Genomic DNA, 20,506 nt, shown 5'->3' with positions numbered 1-20,506 from the left:
CCAGTGTCTTTCAGTGTGTCAAAGATGTCACAAACTCTATCACCTGCATAATGAAGTAGAAAGGCACGCTTTCTTTCAGCACTTTTGATGTCAGAAACTATCAACAAATTTTCAAACTTTTTAAGCCATTTGACCCACCTCTGTGACAGGTTTGTCTGGTCACAGTCAGGATCAAATGCAGGAAACTGAGGTATATTTGCCATTTTTACTGAATAAATGTAACTTATCACTTAAATGTTCCTCAGAATATTAAACACTTACTGCACTGAATATGTTAGTCAAGAATTCACTGTAATTACTTTAATTTTGCAAAGCACACAAGCATTTTAATGCAAAAGTTCACAACAGTGCACAATATAGCAGCAACTGACTTCTTACCTAGCCCTTGTGTACATGTGTTGTTCCTACTCACAGCAGCAGCACAGCAGTTGGCACGGCAGTTGGTACAGCAGTTGGTACAGCAGTTGGTACAGCAGCAGTTGGTACAGCAGTTGGTGCAGCAGTTGGTACAGCAGTTGTTACAGCAGTCAGTTCAGTGTGATGAATTTTGTAGCACGAAGCGTCGTTTCGTAACCAAAACATCAGGTTTTGTACACATCAATGCGTCGTTTCGTACACAACGTCGGCAGATTCCTCAGTACACAGTTTCTTCAGCACAGCTTGGGTAGCACACAGCTTGGGTAGCACACAGCATTGGTTAGCACACAGCATCGTTTAGCACACAGCATTGGTTAGCACACAGCATCGGTTAGCATACAGCATCGGGTATGGCGCTCACAGCTTCTCTTCCTCCTCCAGGCAGCATGCTTCTCCCTTATGTTTGAAACTGAACAAATACCTGCGTTCACAGTTCATCCTCGTCGCCAATGTGGTGTTTGTGTGTTACTGAGGAAGTCTTGGTTGTAGGGTTGATGTAAAGTCATGACTTGGTTACTGACTTTAATACTTAATATGATTACATGGCTAGTAGCTACCAAGCTTGGCGGGCGTCCTGTATGCTCTATTGTTTACCTCCAATCTCTCTCTCTGGCGTCTCAGCCGCCGCACATAGAAAACGGATGGTACCATTTTCTGTGAACATGACACCAGGTATCACCAATCGTTACTACCAGAGTAGGTACACTTAGAAATCATACAATACTTAACTTAATGGTACAGGAACTTAAGGTAAGGGAAATAAGTAAGAGGAGAAGGGAGGAGAGTAGGGATGCAGCCACAGAGTAGGTCTCGTCCGCACGAACGCCAGCCAGAGAAGGACCTCCTAGCGACCAGCTAGGCCTCCCATGTCATGGTGCCGGAAGGAGCCTAATTGATCGTGCAGCTAAGCACATTAAAGATCTTCCCCTATGCAATGTATTGTTACTTTACAAATGATTAGAAAGTATTAGTAAGCAAAGTTGGTGCCTATGTTATTATTAAATAATCAACCCCCAGCTCAGTCTTTAAATGCTCTTTGAGAAACAATAATAGTCTTACGTCTGGCAGGGAAGATACAAACAATTGCCGCTCGCGATGCACTCAACTGTACTACCAGAAAGTTTAATAGCTCAATTTTGACCTCTGGTTTCCACTGGAGAACCCAGGGTCGTAACACTCCTCCCCCCTTCAGAGAAAAAAAAATGTGACTACTAGAATAGTAGTCATATTTTTTTGTAAGAGTATACAGAGAATAAAAAGAAAAAACATATGACAAAAACAAAAAATCAATCAAAAACAATTTCTCTGCAAAAAAAAAATACAAAGGAGTTCTCTGAAAGAAAAAAAAAACATACACAAAAAAATAAAAGAACAGGGAAGTAAATAAATTGGACACGGAATATTTAATGTCACAGGAGAACCTAAAAAAAAAATTAACTAAAGCATGACAGTTGGTATATGGCTTTCTGTGGCTCAGATGAATGTTATTCAGGCAACCGGGACAGAGCGTCGGCTATCACGTTGAGTCTGCCCGGTAGGTGGGTAATGGAAAGATTGAAGTCCTGTAGGTACAACGCCCACCTGAGGATGCGTTTATTCTTACCCTTCATCTGAGTCAGGAAGACTAGTGGGTTATGGTCCGTGTACACTTCCACTATATTACCTGTGAGGTAAACTTCGAACTTTTTACATGTTAACACTAGCGCCAACGCCTCTTTTTCTACCACTGAATAATTGCGTTGCGCCTTGTCGAATTTCACAGAGTAATAATATACTGGGTGTTCCACCTGATCATCCCCAGTTTGCAACAACACTGCACCAGCACCCGAGTCAGACGCGTCAACATGAATTTTAAACGGTCGGTCGAACCTTGGACTAGCAAGCACTGGGGCGGAAGCTAAGATCAATTTCAAATTTTTAAATGCCTCTGCACAGTCTGATGACCACTTAAATTTAACGGCTTTCCGCAACAAGTCTGTGAGAGGAGTGGCAACACTGGAAAAGTTCTGACAAAAACGTCGATAGTACGCACACGTACCGATAAATCTTTGAACGTCCTTTTTAGACTTTAGTACTGGATACTCCAGAATGGCACTGATTTTATCTTGCCGAGGTAACACTTTTCCTTGGCCCACTTCATAACCGAGGTCACTGTGCCTTGGCCAAAATGACACTTTTTAGCATTTAAGGTAAGATTTGCCCTTTTCAAGATGGCAAACAACTTGCATAACCTAGCTATGTGGTCAGCCCAATTACTGTCAAACAGCACGATATCATCTAAATATGCCCGACAATTTGGCACCTTAGCGAGTAGAGAGTTCATGAGTCTCTGGAACGTGGCAGGAGCATTACGCAAGCCGAATGGTAACACTTGATACTCAAAAACACCCTCAGGTGTCACGAACGCAGTTAGCTGTTTAGCACGTTCAGTGAGTGGGATTTGATAATACCCCTCGAGAGGTCGAATTTCGAAACGTACTTGGCATTTCCCAACTCATCGATGCAGTCCTCGAGGAGGGGCAGCGGATAGGCATCCACAATGGTCACCTTGTTGAGCTGCCAATAGTCGGTGCATAATCGCCAGGAGCCATCTGGTTTGGGGACCAAAAGGCAGGGCGAGCACCAAGAGCCCTGGCTCGGCCGGATGAGGCCGTGCTGGAGCAAGAAGTCGACCTCCTTCCGTACGATGGCCTTCTTTTCTGGACTCATCCGATAGGGTTGAAGGCGAATGGGAGTGTAGTCCGTCAACTCGACATCATGGCAAATGGCATCAGTCTGGGTCGGGACCTCCCCGAACAGACTGGAGAATTCATCAACCAACGACTGCACCTCTTCACATTGGGCCATCTGCAAATGGGACAGTCCCTCCTCCACAGCATTCACAGAACTAGAATTATTGAAAATGAGATTAGTTGGGTCCCCAGAACAATCATCCCCTCTCTCACTGGAAATGGAAACATTGGTTAGTGCAATGGGCCTGGGGCCCTGGAACTTCTTCAGTCGATTTACATGTATGAGCATTACCTGGTTACGTTTGTCAAAGTGCCTCACTTTGTACGTGAGGTCCCCAGTCTTTTCTGTCACAATGTAGGGGCCTTCGTACTTGTGGGACATAGTGTTCCCTAGTCGAGGCTTTAATACCAGGACAGGGTCACCAGGCTGAAATACCCGTAACTTAGATTTAGCATCGTTACGTTCTTTCATCTTTTCTTGGGCCTTGCCAAGATACTTTAATGCAGCCGCCTTGCAGTCCTTGAGTCTCTGGTGGTGTTGCGCAAAGAAAGCCGAACCTTCAGTTAACGTTACGTTCCCTAACAGATTCTCCTGTAACATTTGCAAGGGTCCACGAACTTTATGGCCAAAGACTAACTCAAAAGGAGAACAACCCAGTGAACTTTGTAATCCCTCTCTAGCCGCAAACAAAACATACGGTAAATTCTCATCCCAGAAGGTGTGGGAACTCTCGCACGATGTCTTCAACATCTGCTTCAGAGTTAGATGGAAACGTTCAATTACCCCCTGACTCTGTGGATGGTATGGGCTGGAAACCTTATGAGTTATTCCATGTTCCTTACAAAATTGCTCAAAAACATCAGACTTAAAATTAGTACCATTGTCAGTTTGCACGACCCGAGGCAGTCCAAAAGTGGAAAAAAAAATGCAACATACGAGCAACAACAGTTTTTGCTCGGATGTTCCTTACAGCAAAAGCCTCTGGGTAACGAGTAGTGATACACATCATTGTGATTAGGTAAATATTACCAGACTTAGTTCTAGGTAATGGTCCAACACAGTCCATTACCACATGAGAAAATGGTTCCTCTGGCATGACAATAGGCTTTAGAGGAGCTTTAGGTGGAGTCTGGTTTGATTTCCCAACCAGTTGACAAACAATACACGCATTACAAAATTTTGCCACATCGCTTTTCAGCTTGGGCCAGAAAAAAAACTTTAAAATTTTGTGATACGTAATATTTATACCATGATGTCCCCCCATAGGATCATCATGAGCAGCTGCCAAAACTCTTTCTCTATAGCAGGTCGGCAACATAACCTGGTGGACTACCTCCAACTCATTTGACAAGGGAGCACTCTGTGGTCTCCATTTTCTCATCAAAATCCGATCATTGTAGTGGTACCCAGTTGCTGCGTTTACAATTTCCTCCATAGAGACGGCTGTCTCATGACAATCTGCAAGAGTGGGATCAGCTTTCTGTAACTCACTCAAGGAGGCATCTAGGCCTTGGTCAGATGCCATTGGCCGAGGCTCAACAGTGTTCTCCTCCACCTCCCCACTACTCTCGGTAGATGGCGGTGGCAGGCTCTCCACAATGTCCTCGGCCACGTCATCGAGTCGGGCCATGAATGTGTCCGCGAGGTCCACTTGGTTTTCACCACTCGGAAAGTTCCTTGTGTCCTCGGGATTTTCCACGTTGGCAAGCACAGGGCTGCCCTTACATTTAAGTCCCATAGACCTGGTCACCGCGCACGCAGGGTACACAACATTATCCTCTGCGGCGAGTGGATCCAGGCAAACCTTAGGGGTAGGCAACATAATAGGCAGTCTGGAGTCCCCTACCTTATCCCCTGCTAAATCATTACCAACTATTACATCAACATTAGGGAAAGGTAGGTATGAAGTGACTCCGACTGTACAAACACCCTTGTGGAAATCAGATTCCAGGGTAACCTTATGGAGGGGTACTGCCCGAGTATCACTAGTGACACCCTCGACCAGTACCACCTCTCCAGTGTCGAGAGTGTTGGCACCTTGCAACGCACTCTCTAAAATTAAAGTCTGGATGGCACCGGTGTCTCGGAAGATCACCACGTCCTTCCAGGAAGAACCCTCAGACAAAAGTAGTCTCCCTTTCGATAAGAATGGGGTAAGCAAGTCCAACCACTGTGGGTTGGAGGTCTTACTCCCTAACCCTTCTGAAGGCCTCAAGCCCTGTGTCACAACTAGAGCACTGGGTCTTTTTTCCGGGTACAGTTGCCAACAATGGCTAATAGTGTGGTTTGGACGATTACAGTGACCACAAAAACGTCGGGGAGAAGAGACATTACTAACAGAATTACCCTTCGGTTCACCCTTAGGTGCCGTGAGGCTAGACACTTTAACAGGGTTAGTTATGTCTGAAACAGAAGGTGCATTAGGTAAAGGGTTAGAATGAGCTGGTCTGGACTGGCTGTGGGTATAAGTTTTGTTACTCTGTGGGGTACAATTATTTTTATTGGGCCTTTTGCCCGCCAATTGGTAGTTTTCTGCCAACTTGGCCAAATCCCCTATTTTAGAATTTACCTCTACCCTTCCTCTAATATACTGTGAAACATTCTCTGGCATAATATCTATAAAATGCTCCATTAAAATTAAGTTCCTGAGAGCCTCGTATGTTTCGGCTTTCGCCGAGCGAATCCATATATCAAACAATCGAATTTGATCATTCACAAATTCAGTGAGCGGTTGGTTGTGAGTAGGCCTAAGGTTGCGATAAACTTGGCGGTGAGCTTCAGGAGTAATTTCATTTGCCCGCAAAATACATTCCCTGACTTTATCATATTCAAAACACTCGTTGTCAGGCATGTTTATAAAAATATCTTGTGCTTTACCCCTAAGTCTTCCCTGTAGGATTTTCACCCACTCTTCCTTTGGCCAGTTCATGGACATGGCCAATCTCTGAAAATGGTTGAAAAACCTTTCAGGGTCTGACTCGGAAAATTCAGGCAAATTATGCTTTTTCTCATAATGCCTGGGGTTTGAATCCCCGGCAGGTGGGGGTCCAGTGGCATTCGCTCTAATTCTAGCCTCCTCGGTTTTGAGTCTTTGCTCCTCTAATTTTATTTTTGCCAACTAGTAAAGTAAAGAAAGAAAGAAATGTAAATCGCGCTCGCTACATAGTGTACGTGCACGCTACGCTCCTCACTCTATAAGCTGTATATCAGCCCTTAAACTTACGCCAGATGATGTAGACCGCCACCCACAGGCAGCTAAGTACATGGAGTCCAAGCATGTTATAGCAAAACCAAAGTAACCGACCAAAATCAACTCATTCCATCTCAAATAAGTTTCAAAACAATCCTCTACGGCTGTGAGTACCAGTGCATGCTGCCGCCACCGCGCTGCCTGACGCAAGTTTCTTCACAACATATACCCCCAGTCCATTCTAACCAATCATGTCTCCTAAAAATGTGACTGTGCAGGGAAATAAGGGCAACAAACCCCTTAACAAGGCATCCATCCCGGCCAACTCTAACAATATCAGTGTTTCTCCGTCTGGAAGCTCTGGGGTCCGGGGTGGCGGGGCTGCCCTCCCCTCCACCCCAATGAGCAAGGGAGCAGAGTCCTCTCAACCCTCTCCTATGAACATGCTAGCATCCCAGTATAAGCAACTCAAGCGAGCTTCCAGTCCCTCACCGGAATTCACTAACTGGACCGAGAATCAGTGGTTCAAAAAGTTGTGCCTAGTCCTCGAGTCACAAAATACTATCATCTTGAGTCTTCTCAATGAGAATCTAGCGAACCGCGCTAATCTCCAACAACAACAACAAGAAATAACCCTCCTCCGCGAGGATATTAGAAACTGCAAGGCTAGCCAAGACCAACTACAGCATGATTTGAATGATCTCCGTGAGGAAAACAACCTTCTGAAAACTGACAAGCCATTTGTGCTTGGGGTTCTACTACCCAAAATCACTTACGTCCTCTAATTACCCAACACAAAGCCGCTATTAGAACAATATCCAACTCTGGCCCCAGACATCACTCGGTACCCCTACTCAAATCTCTTAATATGTTAGATATTAAGTCACTGCACATTCTCTCATGTGTATTATACATATATAAAACGCTAAACTATAATGCCAATCCTGATCTTAAAAGCTTCATAGTAGGTTGTAACAGAACCCATGAGCACCACACCAGAAATAAATACAGTTTTGATATTCCTAGAGTACGTCTTAATCAAACTAGAAATGCTCTGCAAATCAAGGGGCCCAGAATGTGGAATGACCTTCCCAACCATGTTAAAGACTGTACCTCTCTCAACCAGTTTAAGATAAAAACTAAACACTACCTAATAAATTCCCTGTAATCTACCTCACTCCTCTATTGTCAACCCATGTCTGTTATTTTCTTTTTTTTTTTTTTTTTTTTAATCAACACTGTTTGTCAACCTATTGTATTTGTGCTGCTTTTTCAGTCATGTTTCCCCCTTTTTTTTATCTTTATTTGTATTTGTTCTCAACATCTTTTATTCTTTATGCTCAATTAGTATTAAGTTCTAGATATTAATGTTTTCTTGCCCGAAACGCATTGCGTAATAGTGGCTTTAGGCATTGTATGTACTAGCTCTATCTATATACCAATCCATTAATGTAACATCACTTGTATGTATATACCTTACCTGAATAAACATCTGAATCTGAATCTGAATCTGAATAAAAAAACGGGAGGAAGCTCTCAGCAAAATGACTGCATGTATCAGTACATTTTCAGCCCAACGTTCCGTCTCCCAGGAGGAACAAGACCAGCAAAAGCTGCTAGACTCTGTTATCGTGTCGTCCCAAGATATACCTGTGGAACATGAAGGTGAAAATTGTGTCGAAATAGCTCAGGATCTCTTAAAACACAAATTGCAGCTCAGTCTAAACAAAACTGACGTTATTGCTGCCTACAGAGTAGGCAAAAAGAATCCATCAGGTCTAAATCAACGGAAAATTCGCCTGAAGCTGTCTTCCCAGTTCACGAAATCCAATCTAGTCCGGACAGCTACATCCCAACGGAAGGGATTATACATCAACGAGTGCTTGACCAGGAACAGACAGCAACTCCTCTACCGCCTGCGTCAAATCCGTCAACAAAACCCAGATGCGATTCATCAGTGCTTCGTTAGAGATGGACTGATAAAGGTGAGAAAAACCGCAGAGGGCAAAATGTTTACTATTACTAGAGAAGAAAACCTCAACACTTTCCTCTCCCAATGTGGTTTGTCTCACCTTATTATCACTCCCAGTGAATTAACTTAATTAACCCCCTGTCAACTAGTGGGGCTAGGTGTCCTAAGTCTCCTTGTTTCATTTTCTGACTTAATTTTTAACTTACTCTTACCTAGTCATTTACCGAAATTATTTAATTGAGTGCATTAAGTAGTTCTTCAGGTCTCTTTAATTATACAGTCATAACTGAACTATCTATAGTTAATAATCATTAGCTTAAATTTGCCTATGTTTATTATTCAACTTTTCTTTGATTTCATTTATTACCTAGGTTGCCTAGCCTCGCCATGCTCCCTTACTCCATTGTACCCCTGGCTTTGCCTGCATCTCAAATTGCAAATTGTTACTTACAGTGTACCTGAGAGTACTCGTAAGCAATCTACCTCATTTTTTTCATTTTTGCTCAATTTGTTTTTTGTATTGCTTAGTCTTGCTTATATTTTTTTGTTTTGTATTTCTATATCTTGTGTTTTGTATAGTCCATGTTTATATGTTTTTTCTTTAATCTCTCTTATTACCTAGGTTGCCTAGCCTAGCCATACTCCCTTACTCCATTGTACCCCTGTAAGCCCCTTGTAAGCTAACTTTTTTTTTTTTTTCATTTTGTGTTTGTTTTGTACAGTATTGTGAACATATTTTTCCCTATTTTATAGCTTATTTCTACCTTGTAATTTGCCTTTCTTTCCTTGTTTTTCCTACAATCAGCTTTTTTTATGCAGACAAGTATAGACCCAGAACTTAACCTCTTATCCACTATCTATGACAATAATCACTTTAATGATCTAAATTGCAGATATTTTGCAGCACATGATGTAAACAATGTATTAACTCATAATCACAATATCTCTGTAATCAATTTGAACGTTAGATCCCTAGGTAAACACTTCGATGATGTTAGTGCCTTGATTGAAACTATTGGCAACAAATTCTCTTTTATTATACTTACTGAAACATGGTTGAAAGAGGATACTACTCAACTCTTTAACATGCCTAACTACTCAGCAATTCACAACTGTCGTCAACTTCAGAGAGGTGGTGGCACTGCTCTTTACTACCACCAAGAACTAACATGCTTAAAAGAAATTAGAACTAGAGACTGCTATGGGGAGTATATCTTCGCCAGCTTCAGAGTCAAGGGTGCCGAGTCTGTCCTGACTGTGGGTGCAGTTTATAGAATTCCCAACACTGATGTGTCTGAATTCAACTCAAACCTTAGAAATCTAATACTTGATAACAGACTGAACAAAAACCACCTAATTATCGCAGGGGACTTTAATATTGACCTCTGCGAGCCAGAACACCCTACTGCTGTTAGCTTCCTCAACTGTATGAATTCCTGCTTCCTCATACCCTTAATCACTAGACCTACTAGAATCACTGATAGCACTGCCACGACTCTAGATCACATCTGGACCAACATAACCTCTCCGCTTACTTCAGGTATAATCACCGATAGCACTACAGACCATTACCCCACATTTCTCTTAACTAACATTAGCAAACCACCTCTAGAAACAAGGGAGTTAAGCTTTAGGCTGCACAATGAAACTGCTATAAACAATTTTATAACTGCTGCTGATAAAGTCAACTGGGAGTCCGAGTTAGGTAACATGCCCGAAACGCTTTGCGTAATAGCGGCTTTAGGCATTGTATGTACTAGCTCTACCTATAAGTCAAACAATCCTTGTAAAAATTTATTGTATGTATGTACCTTACCTAAATAAAATTGTATTGTATTGTATTGTACATAGGGGACATCAACCTAGCAGTGCAATCTTTTCTACAAACAACTCTTAGCCTTTATAACACCACTGTCCTATGCTTACAAAATAAGTCACAAGCAAAAGGCTTAACAATCCTTGGCTTACAAAGGGAATACTTAAATCCATTAACATAAAACACGACCTTGAGAAGAAGTATAGGTTAGGAATTGTCTCCAAAGAATTCTCAAAGAATTACTCATTATTGCTATCTAAGATAATTAGACGAGCCAAAACTAAATACTACGAAGATAAATTTACCCAAATAAAGAGCAACATTAAACAAACTTGGAGCACAATTTCACAAATATTGGGATCAAAGAAATCTTTAAATAACAAACCGACTCTCCTGTCTAATAACGATGGTCAGCTTTCAGCCTCTGATTCTGCTATTGAGTTCAATAGGTTCTTCTCTTCCATTGGTTCATCCCTTGCAAATGATATTCCATCTTCCAGTACTGACATTAAGGACTATCTTGCAGGTAACTGTCCACAGTCTCTGTACCTAAAGCCTACTAACTCCACTGACGTCAATGAGATAATCCTTTCCCTTAAAACCAAGTCTGGTGCCCTTGAGGAGATACCAACTTTAATTTACAAAAAAGCCTCCAGATCTTTAGCCCCTGCTATTGCTTTGCTCTTCAACAAGTCACTTGAACTCCAAACCTTTCCAGATATTCTAAAAAAAGCGAGAGTAACGCCTGTCCACAGATGTGGTGATCCCACAGATGTTAACAACTACAGACCTATATCAATCCTGCCAAACTTGTCAAAAATATTTGAAAAACTAATCTATAAGCAGCTTTACTCATATCTAGCCAAACTCAATATACTTAGCCCTTGCCAATATGGCTTCAGACCCAAAAAAAGCACTAACGATGCACTTATTAGTATGCTTAACTCGATTCATACAGCTCTTGATAAAAAGGAGTTCCCTGTTGGGTTATTTGTGGACCTGCGTAAAGCTTTTGATACTGTCAACCAACAAAACCTTCTTCTTAAATTACATCATTATGGAGTCAGAGGACACTCCCTACAATACCTCGAATCCTACCTTACTGACAGGCTCCAATATGTTTCTGTGAATAATACAATTTCTCCCACCCTACCCATCAACATTGGTGTTCCTCAGGGCAGCATACTTGGCCCTCTCCTCTGTCTCATCTACATTAATGACCATCCAAATGCTTCCCAACACCTCAAACCAATTCTATTTGCTGACGACACAACCTTCATTTACTCCAGTCCTGACCCTCTTGCTCTAAATGCCACAGTAAATACAGAGCTAAATAAAGTCCATCTTTGGCTAACTGCCAACAAACTCACCCTTAACATTGACAAAACTTTCTATATTCTGTTTGGCAATAAATCCTCTAGTCAAATAAATCTCAAAATAAACAATACCCAAATTTGTAACAAATTAGATGGCAAATTCCTTGGCATTCTCATTGACCACAAGCTGAATTTCCAGGGACACATTCTAAATATATCAAAAAAAGTTTCAAAAACTGTGGGCATTCTTTCTAAGATCAGATATTATGTACCACGCCCTGCCCTGGTGACTCTCTATTACTCCCTTATCTATCCATATCTCAACTATGGTATTTGTGCTTGGGGTTCTACTACCCAAAATCACTTACGTCCTCCAATTACCCAACACAAAGCTGCTATTAGAACAATATCCAACTCTGGCCCCAGACATCACTCGGTACCCCTACTCAAATCTCTGAATATGTTAGACATTAAGTCACTGCACATTCTCTCATGTGTATTATACATATATAAAACGCTAAACTATAATGCCAATCCTGATCTCAAAAGCTTCATAGAAGGTTGTAACAGAATCCATGAGCACCACACCAGAAATAAATACAGTTTTGATATTCCTAGAGTACGACTTAATCAAACTAGAAATGCTCTACAAATCAAGGGGCCCAGAATGTGGAATGACCTTCCCAACCATGTTAAAGACTGCACCTCTCTCAACCAGTTTAAGATAAAAACTAAACACTACCTAATAAATTCCCTGTAACCTACCTCACTCCTCTATTGTCAACCCATATCTGTTATTTTCTTTTTTTTAATCAACACTGTTTGTCAACCTATTGTATTTGTGCTGCTTTTTCAGTCATGTTCCCCCTTTTTTTTTTATCTTTATTTGTATTTGTTCTCAACACTTTTTATTCTTTATGCTCAATTAGTATTAAGTTCTAGATATTAATGTTTTTCTTGCCCGAAACGTATTGCGTAATAGTGGCTTTAGGCATTGTATGTACTAGCTCTATCTATATATCAATCCATTAATGTAACATCACTTGTATGTATATACCTTACCTGAATAAACATATTTATATTTATTTATTTATAACTCTAAAGCTAATTCTCTATCCCTATGAGTTGCACTTTCTGCTTGGCTAGGCTGGCATAAAGGTGTATCACTTGCCAATAGTTCTTCATCAATACAATGTTGTAATATTTCATTCACCAAAGTCAACTTTTTATCCACGTCATTTAATTCTAGGCCAAATTCCTTGCCTAACAATACTAAATTAGACTTTTTAAGTTTCTTTATCTCTACCACTGAAGGCTCGCTTGCCAGTCTCTGCATTTCAGAAGACATCACTAATAATTTTAGCTCCCAGCCAAAGAAAAAATTAAAAAATAAAAATTGGAAAAAAACAAAAATTTGCACGGCCCCTAACACAAGGCCACACTAACCTTAATCGTGAAGGGATCCAGTTGGGTGTCCAGTCAGTGCAAGAATGTCCTTAGCTAGATGAGCTGGACCCTAGGCTAGCACACAACCGTTCTGCGGAAACAAAAATTTTTAGTTTTGACACTCAAGAATCTAATTTTTTACACTTATAATGTTCCTCCCGGACTGGCCAACCACTTGTTATAAATAATGGTGTGTTGGCTTCTATGGGGGACTGGTACTATTAAGGGGTAAGGGTAGTTAGAAGACAAGAGTATCAAATATGGGAGAGCTAAAAGGCCCGGCCCCCAAAATAAACTATCCACAGTAGTAATAACTTGCTACTAGACCATATATGTTAGTCTAAGGGTTGATCAATGCACTCCCACATAGGAAGAAGGGATACTCTGTAATTCATGTACTTATTTATTAACCCGTTAACACCCCCCCATATACACTCACACCTATAACAATAAAAATAATAACTTTACCACACTATCTTACGTTAAAAGCCTTGGTCCACACAGGCAGGATACAAGGTTTACACTAATAACAAGCTAGGGTAAAGTACTACTGGATAAGCACTGAAGCTGGATGCAGCTTAGGGTAGTGAGACCATGTGGTACCCTAATACAAAACACAACACTTAGGGTTACCCAAAACACTGGCAACTACTACCCCCAGGTATCACCAATCGTTACTACCAGAGTAGGTACACTTAGAAATCATACAATACTTAACTTAATGGTACAGGAACTTAAGGTAAGGGAAATAAGTAAGAGGAGAAGGGAGGAGAGTAGGGATGCAGCCACAGAGTAGGTCTCGTCCGCACAAACGCCAGCCAGAGAAGGACCTCCTAGCGACCAGCTAGGCCTCCCATGTCATGGTGCTGGAAGGAGCCTAATTGATCGTGCAGCTAAGCACATTAAAGATCTTCCCCTATGCAATGTATTGTTACTTTACAAATGATTAGAAAGTATTAGTAAGCAAAGTTGGTGCCTATGTTATTATTTAATAATCAACCCCCAGCTCAGTCTTTAAATGCTCTTTGAGAAACAATAATAGTCTTACGTCTGGCAGGGAAGATACAAACAATTGCCGCTCGCGATGCACTCAACTGTACTACCAGAAAGTTTAATAGCTCAATTTTGACCTCTGGTTTCCACTGGAGAACCCAGGGTCGCAACAGTAGTATTGGCTTTTACACAGGTGTATGTCTTAACTTCGGCTATTCTTAATTGTCAGCTTATGCCAGTCTTATTTTGAGCAAATTTGCTTGCAGTCGGACATACTACTTCTGCGGTGGATCTCCCTGTGCGCCGTTGGTTATTTACTATTTATTTATTTATTTATTTATTTATTTATATATATACAAGAAGGTACATTGGGTTTGTGAGAATACATTGGATAGTACAGTATTTACACCCTTGTAAAGCCACTAGTACGCGCAGCGTTTCGGGCAGGTCCTTAATCTAGCAGATAATTTTAAGTAGGTAATTTCTATCAGAATTGATAAATGACAAAGATACATTGCAAGAGAAAAATGAGACGAGAGAGCTTAGTAAGTATATTAAAGCACATTGTTATATTAAAGCTCTGATTGATTACATTGACAGCTTGATTAGTAATTTAAACAAGATTAATAGACACCATACAGCAGATTGACAGCACATATAAGACAGCAATGATCACAATGGTAAAGATGTTCAGATTGGGTACATAAAGATTAGGAGACTGGGTAGCAAAAGATACAGATAAACAAGATTTATAAACACCATACAGCAGATTGGCAGCACATATAAGAAGACAGCAATGATCACAATAGTAAAGATGTTCAAATTGGGAACATAAAGGTTGGGAGATTGGGTAGTAATAGATACAGTGCAATTTCAAAGCAAAAAGTGAACAACTATGAAGATGAAATTAGGTACTTTTTAGTATTGATTTTGAAAGATGTAAAAGTTGGACAGCTTTTCAATTCAGTAGGGAGTGAGTTCCATAAACTGGGTCCCTTTATTTGCATAGAGTGTTTACACAAATTAAGTTTAACTCTGGGGATATCAAAGAGATATTTATTTCAGGTGTGGTGATAATGGGTCCTATTACATCTGTCCAGGAAGAGTTTCAGAGCAGGATTTGCATTTAAGAACAGGGTTTTGTAAATGTAGTTGACACAAGAGAATTTATGGAGTGAGATTATGTTTAGCATGTTTAGGGAGTTAAACAAGGGGGCTGTGTGTTGTCTGAAAGCAGAATTTGATATTATTCTGATAGCAGATTTTTGCTGGGTGATGATCAATGGACTTGAGGTGGTTTGCAGTGGTTGAACCCCATGCATAGATACCATAGTTGAGATAGGGATAGATTAGTGCATAATATAGAAAGATGAGAGCAGAGTTAGGTACATAATATCTGATTTTGGAGAGTATCCCAACTGTTTTAGAGACTTTCTTAGTTATGTGTTGTATGTGGGTACTGAAGTTGAGTCTCTTGTCTAGGAATAGGCCAAGAAACTTTCCATCATTTTTATTGTAAATGTTTACATTGTCTATCTGAAGCTGAATTGCATTTGTAGATTTGCTTCCAAATAAGATGTAGTAGGTCTTTTCTATGTTAAGTGTTAGTTTGTTATTTGACATCCATAAGTGGACTTTTTTTACTATATTTATATTAATTCTAAGTCTTATTTACAGCTCAGAGCAGTGTTACTTCTTTGTGCTTGCTACACCCGTTTCGGCAGTAGCCTTCCCGGCATCCAGTTATATCAGCCAGCTCGTTACATTCTTTATGGTGGCGAGTGTACGCTGACTGGTCTATGTTTGCCATATGGCAAGCATAAGCCAGTCAGTCAGCATGATGATGCCCATCATGCTGTTGGTCAGCAGTCAGTCAGCCAGTCAGCCAGCATGATGTTGGCCATACGGTCGCTAACGTTCTTTGGCCATTCGACCTTCTGGGCTAATTTACTCTTCTTGTTCCTTCGCCATTGTTGTTTCTTATTACGTAATAGTATTCTATTTAATTTAACCTCATCTACCATTAGGTTAGGGGCCCTTACCTCCAACTGCTATTCCTTCCCCTGTGCTCTGCCCCGCTTGGCGCACAACGTCGGCTTCTTATGTTCCCTTTTTCGCAGCCACGACAAGCCGGAGACCCCCCCCCCCCCTCACCCTACTGCGGCGAGGAAGAGAATGCGAGCCGGATATTCCTCTTATCACCGTTACAACGCGCCCCGCGCCTGCCTCTGGAGTACCTGTCCTGCAACGGGTTCCCAGTCCCAGCAACTAGTCTTGGAGGGACTAACGGGAGATTTCACCCATACTCTAGTGTTACTAGGCAACGCAGCGGCGCTGGGTTGCAGCCACCCAGGGACTACGTTAATTACTATTATACTTCCCTTATTAGCTGGGCTATATTGTAGTATTAATATTATTCCGTATCGTTACTGTCATTCCAGTATTATTTTATTAAGAGTATAAATTGTTATTACGGTTTGGCGTTGCTTTCCTAATTTCTTCTACTCTGCGGCACTTGCCGTCATATCGGTTATTTACGATATTACTTTGTATTCTTAATATTATCCTTATTACAGGTACTGGACGCTAGTTCCCTGCCGTCGATTTCACTTTGCTCCTGTTCTACAAGATGTAGCCGAAGTTCTCGGCGTACTAGCTGCGGCTTGCAGACGCTCATTGACAACACAAGACTACACTCAGCGGCCACTTAAGGCAGACTCCTTGGCTTCTATTCAGCTCTATCACCCGTCTGGAGGCAGAGATGGGATGGAGACCAAGGATAATGTTCCCCGCTCACATTCTTAAAAAATTTTGTATTGGTCCCGCTTAGGACACAAGCATGTTACAGATATGGCTTTAAGAATTGGTTGTTATTCCATTTATGGTTTATGTATATATCGATTTGTTGTATATACCCGTTCTATGGTATATGTATTGTTTATATTATCAGGATTTATAGTGTTTTGTATGTTGTTGTTTAAGATTCGCTACTCAGAACAATAAGTTCCAGTAGCACTGGCTATGGTGAGCCCGTAAGTGGAGGCTCTTTGGAGCCATTATCTGTATCAGTGGCTGATACTAGAGATGTGGCGATGGATGGGGGTCTTCATGATGGTTTTCAGCCTGGAGGGCTGGCTATACCAGTTATGGAGCTGGTGGGGTTAGTGTAGACCTCTAGGTTTTCCGTTTTTTCTTTGCCTGCGACTTTGGCTGAGCAGTGCTGTCGTTAGAGTTTGGTGACGTGGCCTCCATGAGGAAGTCTTGAACCGTGTAGGTGTCATATTTGTGATGCGGCGGTGGAGCTCCTACTATGATTTCCTCGTCTGAGGAGTCCGTAACCTCTGTAGTGGGTGTTTTTGTCTTTCGCCTCGCAGCCTTAGGTAGGTTTAGGTGTCGTTGATTGGTGGTTGTAGCTATTTCAGGAGCGTTGTTATCGTTTGTAGACAGCACATCTGCTAGCGCGGCTGCTGAGATAGTGATGGTAGGAGTGTTGGGAGCTGGAGAAGGAATTACCTCTGTTTGTGTCGCCCGTTTCATGGGCGGTTCTGGAGTCGGTGTTGAAGTTGACCGCATGATCGTCCTGGTGGTAGTCTCCGGAGTGGTAGAGGAGGCAGTGAGATTTACGCTAGTGGCTATGATGGGGGCCAGGCCATTGTCTATGTATAATGCGTTTAGTTCACTGACAAAGCGCTGGTTGTCTGGTCCTGCAAGCCTTTCCGCTAGTTTAAGAAGACCAGGGATAATGCCTGCACGTGATGCAGGGGGCTGTGAAGGAGCCTGTGGGACCTTGGGTCCCCAATGAGAAGGCTGTGTCGCCTGCTGGGAGGAGCCACATGTTGGTAGGACCGGAAAGTCTTCTGGTCGACTAGTGAAAGCTAAGGTGGTGGGTTGAACGCTTGGGGCTCTGGTCGAGGAGGTAGACGAGTTGTTTCTTTTGGCTTCAACCTGGGCCTTGATGATTTCCTGTCTGCGGGGGCAGCGGTAGGAAATTGCGGGGTGATTGCCATCACAGAGCAAGCAGTGATGGACTGTTGCCTTGCATATGGAGTAGTGATGGTCCAGTGCGCACAGGCTGCACCTCTGGACAGGGTGCTGACACTTGTTGGTCGGGTGGGAGAGCTCGTAGCACTTAAAGCACTGCTGGATCTCATGGTATCGTTCCTTTTTTATTTGGTGGGGTGGTATTTTTAGGCCGAAGCAGTAGAATCCTTGTGTGGCAGCCTGGGTGGCCGCAGCTATGGTGGTGAACGTAATCTTCATATGATGTTTTGTCGGTGTTGCAGAACTCTAGGTTGAATACTGACAGGTTTGGATTTTCGTCCTCGATATTGTTTATGATATGATGTTGAGGTCGCTCAGCGATCCACCGGCTGGTCCTGCTGGTAAAAACAGTTCTTCCGGCCAGGAACTGACGTGGGAAGTGAGGGTGTTGGTAGTGCTCTTTGCGAAGAAAGGCATCGTTAGTGAGGAGTTTTTCTAGCTCCTCTTCACATGAAAAGTAGAGCACGATATCTTCACCTTCCTGACTAATGTCAGCGGGTTTGAGGCCAGTTACGTCCTTCAGGACCTTTAAAGTATTGCTTCTTCCGATAGCATGACCGTCAAGTGGAGTAGCTCTGACCTTAAGACGTTTGGGTCGCATTGTGACCACACTGCGCCTTGTGATGTGTTTACTAGTTGTGTGTTTTTGCGGGGGTTGAGCTTTGCTCTTTCGGCCCGCCTCTCAACTGTCAATCAACTGTTTACTAACTACTTTTTTTTTTTTTTTTTTTTTCCACACCACACACACACACACACACACCCCAGGAAGCAGCCCGTAACAGCTGACTAACTCCCAGGTACCTATTTACTGCTAGGTAACAGGGGCACTTAGGATGAAAGAAACTTTGCCCATTTGTTTCTGCCTCGTGCGGGAATCGAACCCGCGCCACAGAATTACGAGTCCTGCGCGCTATCCACCAGGCTACGAGGCCCCCCAGGGAGTTAGCGGGAGATGTCTCTCCCGTCCTGTGACTGTCTGCGAGTGCTTCGTATTATACCTGTTTATATATAGTTGCTTTGTGCTTCCTTGCTGTTCTCCTACTGGCTAATTTCTCCCACCTTCGTTCCTAGCAAAGGTACTTCGCCCCTTCCGTTTGCTGGAAGATTTATTACAATTGTTAGCCCCCTTCTTTGCTACAGTTTAGTTATTCGAAAAACTATTATTCAGCTAGGATTGTTTAATTAAGGAATCTTTTAATTCCTGCTGCTGGGCCCCCTCCCCCCGTTTAATTCGTCTCCTCCGTATTGATTCAGCTAGGGTTTACCTCTCGTCTGTGCTCTTGCCTGTCACGTTACCACTGCATGCCGCTTCTGCCTACCTTTACTGCCTTATATCTTTCAGCCCGGGGGAGGTGATCTACGCGACAAAAAGTCGACACACGCTCTGACTGGACCAGGTATCGTTTACATGGTCAGGAATCAACAATATCTTCGGATCCTACAAGCACAGCGCGGGACGCACGCATACCCTAGCCGGGCGAGCGGGCCCCCCCCGGCAAGTTCTACCCGGCCCGTGCCCCAGTGAACAGGCAAGACTTCTCCAGGGCGCTTAATTCGCGCCGCCCTCGCAGAGCTAGGCTCGCCTCCAGCCGACCACGCCCTCATTCCTTTAGAATTGGCAGGGCCACTCAGCTCTCTTGACGGGCTCGCCAACGGAGTAATGGCGGGTCCAGCAACCAGCTGGAACCCCCAGCCGACTACGCCCGCATTCATTTATTTATGTATTTATTTATTTATTTATTTATTTATTTATTTATATATATACAAGAAGGTACATTGGGTTTGAGAGAATACATTGGATAGTACAGTAATTACATTCTTGTAAAGCCACTAGTACGCGTAGCGTTTCGGGCAGGTCCTTAATCTAGCAGATAATTTTAAGTAGGTAATTTCAATCAGAATTGATAAATGATAAAGATACATTACAAGAGAAAATGAGATAAGAGAGATAAGTAAGTATATTAAAGCACATTTTTATATTAAAGCTCTGATTGATTACATTGACAGCTTGATTAGTAATTTAAACAAGATTAATAGACACCATTCCTTTCGTTCGGCAGGGCCACCCAGCTGTCTCTAGACGGGCTCGCCAATCGGAGATTATGGCAGTCGGCAGGTGGAAGAGGAGCACTTTTACTTCCTACGTCAGGCGAGACGTTGTTGCTCTGCCACTCTGAGGCCTCCTTGCGGCCAGCGGGTCTCGCCCTTCGGGGAGGGGGGGGGGGGTCCGGCCAGCTGGCCTGCGGTGGGGGTGCAGCGCCGGTCCCCAAGTGTCCCGCTGTCCACTGCTAATTCAGATTCAGATTCAGATTCAGATGTTTATTCAGGTAAGGTATATACATACAAGTGATGTTACATTAATGGATTGTTATATAGATAGAGCTAGTACATACAATGCCTAAAGCCACTATTACGCAATGCGTTTCGGGCAAGAAAAACATTAATATCTAGAACTTAATACTAATTGAGCATAAAGAATAAAAAGTGTTGAGAACAAATACAAATAAAGATAAAAAAAAAGGGGGAACATGACTGAAAAAGCAGCACAAATACAATAGGTTGACAAACAGTGTTGATTAAAA

General features: G+C 42.4%; 1 protein-coding gene across 1 annotated transcript in view; it reads right to left on the bottom strand.

The window, feature by feature from the left end:
* The window catches only part of LOC123766522 (uncharacterized), a 409,922-nt gene that overhangs the window by 44,446 nt on the left and 344,970 nt on the right, over positions 1-20,506 (bottom strand). The window lies entirely within an intron of this gene.

Source organism: Procambarus clarkii, chromosome 5 (assembly GCF_040958095.1).
Source record: "Procambarus clarkii isolate CNS0578487 chromosome 5, FALCON_Pclarkii_2.0, whole genome shotgun sequence".
NCBI lineage: Eukaryota > Metazoa > Arthropoda > Malacostraca > Decapoda > Cambaridae > Procambarus > Procambarus clarkii.
This window is presented reverse-complemented; position numbering and strand designations above follow the sequence as displayed.